The sequence below is a fragment of the Crocuta crocuta genome, unplaced genomic scaffold, assembly GCF_008692635.1.
Source record: "Crocuta crocuta isolate KB4526 unplaced genomic scaffold, BGI_CrCroc_1.0 scaffold31, whole genome shotgun sequence".
NCBI classification, from domain to species: Eukaryota; Metazoa; Chordata; class Mammalia; order Carnivora; family Hyaenidae; genus Crocuta; species Crocuta crocuta.
Window position 1 is genome coordinate 12,158,920 of NW_027528362.1, and position 3,753 is coordinate 12,162,672.

Sequence of the window (3,753 nt, forward strand, 5' to 3'; positions counted from 1 at the left end):
TGTGGTAGGAAGAAAGGGGAGGGACAAGCATCTTTCCTGCACCTGCTGTTTTTCAACTACCTTCAGCTCAAAATAATCCTCATGACAAAATCTCATCTTTTCAGGTGACACATTCTTCCACCCCTCATTCATTCATGCAGATGGTGACTATATGCCCTTCATAGGATTGCTTTAAGAGAAATAAATGAAGTGTGTGTGTGTGTCTTAGAACAGGACCTGGCATTTAATAAGTGCTACATAGGTATTAATTACTACTTTTAGTTTAAGGAAATGGCCTGAATAGGTAAATTTCCACCAAATTTTAATCCAATCTGACTCCTTGATGTTATTTTTAAAAAGTGTGAAGATTCAAACATATTTACCTTGCACACAAATGACTTTGACTTCAGTTGAACATCTAGCTTATAAAAACAAATTATTGGGGCATCTGGGGGGGGATTAAGCTCCAATTCTCGGTTTTGGCTCAGGTCATGATCTCACTTGTTTCTTGAGCTCCAGCCCTCATCAGACTCTGTGCGGACAGTGTGGAGCCTGCCTGGGATTCTCTCTCTCTCCCTCGCTGTCCCTCCCCCTCTCATGCTGTCTCTCTCAAAATAAATAAATACACTTAAAAAATAAAAATAAGCTATTAATTTAGTTAGTAATCAGAGTCCAAACAAATCTCTAATCATGACGTCTAATCATTCTCTTGTTCTTCCTGGCTATAGACATTAGCAGACCAGAGACAAGAAGGTTTTCTCGGGAGAGACCACGTGTGACCTGTTTGTATGTGATTACATTATCTATTATCTAAGTGTTTGTCTTGGGCTGTTGAAATTATAAGCTTCTTGACCATTTGCCTCTTTCAATAGTGAGGTGCACAGCCTAGAGGCTCTAAAGAAACATTAATTGCATGAGTAATTGAAAACAAACCCTTAAATCTAAGCCTCTGCTAAGTTTTAACTTTTGTGATCACTTACCACTTACAAAGGACAAAATCTGGTCAGTGCTGAGTCACTTTTCATCTCAAATCCTACCTTATTTTTGGTTTCAATCACAAACATGACAGGTTTGATGTGATTTATATATTTAGGTTTCCACTAAACCTAGAAAAACAGACTGAGCAAGTCCCTAAGTCTCTCTTTTTAAGAATCTCTAGTTATGGCTGTTCCTTTAGCCTAGTTGTATTTCAGTTACACATCCTTGGCTCTGCTACATCAGGTGACGGGCCAATGTGACCCTGGAAGAGTGGGGTCCCTGCTGGGGACACTCGGCTCCCCATAAACACCAGAGATGGCTCAAAACCGGCGGGTGAAACAGTGGCGCACCCTTACCCCTCATCATCTCCAAGCTACCAATGTGTCCTGCCAAACTCTGCAGCAAAAACCCTACAATGTGAACTTACAGAGGAGTGTCCAGTTTAGAGACATACGGTCTGCACCCTTACGTCTCTGGGGTTCACCTGGGGCTGCCTCTGAGGTGAAATCCACACCCACCAACCCCCCTCTTGAGAACCATCTCTCCTCGGTAGAAACCTTTTTTTTCCCATCTGGCTCATCACCATGATTTTGCCAGCACAGAGAGCTGTATTTACATAAGAGCACATTCATGTGTGGAAGAGCCTTATCGGGAAAAGCAGATCTGAAAGTTCCAAAATTAATACATCAATGAGTGCTCCAGCCAATTTTACATACGATCAGACTAATCAAATTTGGCGTCACGGAACACTTACCACGGGGGAAAATCTCCAAAGAAACGTATTCTGCTTTTTCTCTTTTCACATCGAAGACAATTTAGGTAAAAGCAGCTGGTTGGTTCCACAAATGGAGAGAGGAATGAGATTTTCTTTTGGAGACTGAGGGAGAAAGTGATTTTTTTATTTGCATAATTTGAAAAAAACCTGAAGATGGAAATGTTTTTCATGCTCTTACCGGGCCCAAGCCCAAAATAAGCAATTCTAACTCAACAGTCCAGGGTTATGGATAAATGACACGTTCCATGGATGGAGCATTCTGGAAAAAGGCTTAATGTATCATCTTGCTAGATCCTCAGGCAGCCAGACAGCCCTGCCCCATCTCATCCTGTGCACTATTTATGCGTTTCCATTTGCATGAACCTTCTCTAAGGTTTTGCCCGGTTGATTTTTCAAGTTAATGACAGGGCACTTGGGGAAAGATTAATGTCAGGAATGCAGATTGGTGAAGAGTTTCACCATACAATTAATCTCTCTCTTCCCTACATTACAAAAGTACAAGGGGTTAGTGCGGGGAAGCTGTGATAATGCAGACATCACAGGTCTGTCCGCAAGAGCTGGGCGAGTCAGCTATAAAACTGATGGCAAGGTGGCTCTCTGCTCTCAGGAGGATTTATAAATCATTCTGCTCCCTGCGCCTCCCTTCCCTGCCAAGCACTTGAAGTGCCTCCACCCTGTTTCCCATTCTGTTGACAAGGGAGAGTCCCCCAAGCAGGACTGGGAGAAGGAGCAGCTGAGATGGCATCTCCATTAGGCCCATGCCACATTCCCACCCCCGTGGCGTCCCTGATCCTCTCTTGATTTCCGGCCTTGTCTTCCTTTGACTTAGGACACTTCTTTTTCTACAATGGGTGAGACAGATGCCTCTCCCTCCAAAGCAGTGCTGTGCAGCAGATCAGAGCAATATCCACTATAGTTAGCTGGTAAGGCCCAGGAGACCAACGAGAAGGGGGAGGGCCCCGCCAAATCTCGGCTAACCCCTCACTTACAAGGACTCCGGGGAAGGAGAGAGAACATGGAGACATGGAAGTGAGGGACACAAGATATGTGTGGACAGTGCTTCATCTCAGTGGTAGGAAAGGCTGTCATTGGCTCTCTTGGCCTCATCAGCATCTGTTGTCCTCTTTCTCAGCCTCTTAACTGACCCTATGCAGGGCTGGCCCCCACACATCTCAGTCACATGATGACCCAGGTATGACACCTCTCTCAGGAGCCAGCAAGAAACAATGGAAATCACACCCAAGTTTCTCTCTACCCCTCGAGGGGACTGGAACTTGCTTGCTCACTGAGCCTCCTGAACAAGGTGGGGGGCAGTGGTAATCAAGCCACAGAACCTTTCTATACCCAGCTGAACAGACCATCCTCACTCTTGGTAATGTGCTGTGAGCTGTGGGCTGCCAGCCTGCAGGGGTGCCCAATGGGATTTTTGGAGCCCAAGTATGAACTCTCCATTTTGAAAGAAAAAAAAATTACCCTCTTAATTCAGGTACATAGTGACTTTGGAAGGAAAGTTTAAAATTTAGAAGCTAAACCACTTTGTTCTAAGATTAGCAGGAAGTGACGGAGAAGCAAGAGGCTCTGGAAGATGCAGGTGCCTGGCTGGTCTCCCAAGACAGACAAAGATGGCAGCCATCCCGGTGGGGAGACAAGAAACTCTGGGCCCCGAGCAGTGTGGCAATGGGGCCGCTAGCTTTTGCTCCGTGAAAATGGGTCCTCTTGCTCTTTATGACATATTGATCTATTCGACATTTGGACAACCAGCCATCAAACACAATTTTTGGACAAGCCATCTCCTATGGATTAGAAGACTGTCCACATCACCAGGGGTAGAATAACAGTTGGTGCCACTTCCTGCTTCTGAACAACTCTCTGAATTGAGCTCTTTGATTCCCTTTGTTGCCCTACCTGAGACTTTGGTGAGACCAGTATTTGACTCAAATAAATAAAATATACAGAATCCTTGTGGATTATGTCTAGTTCAGTATGTTATTCCTGTCATTTATGACTTCACTGGGAGAGGG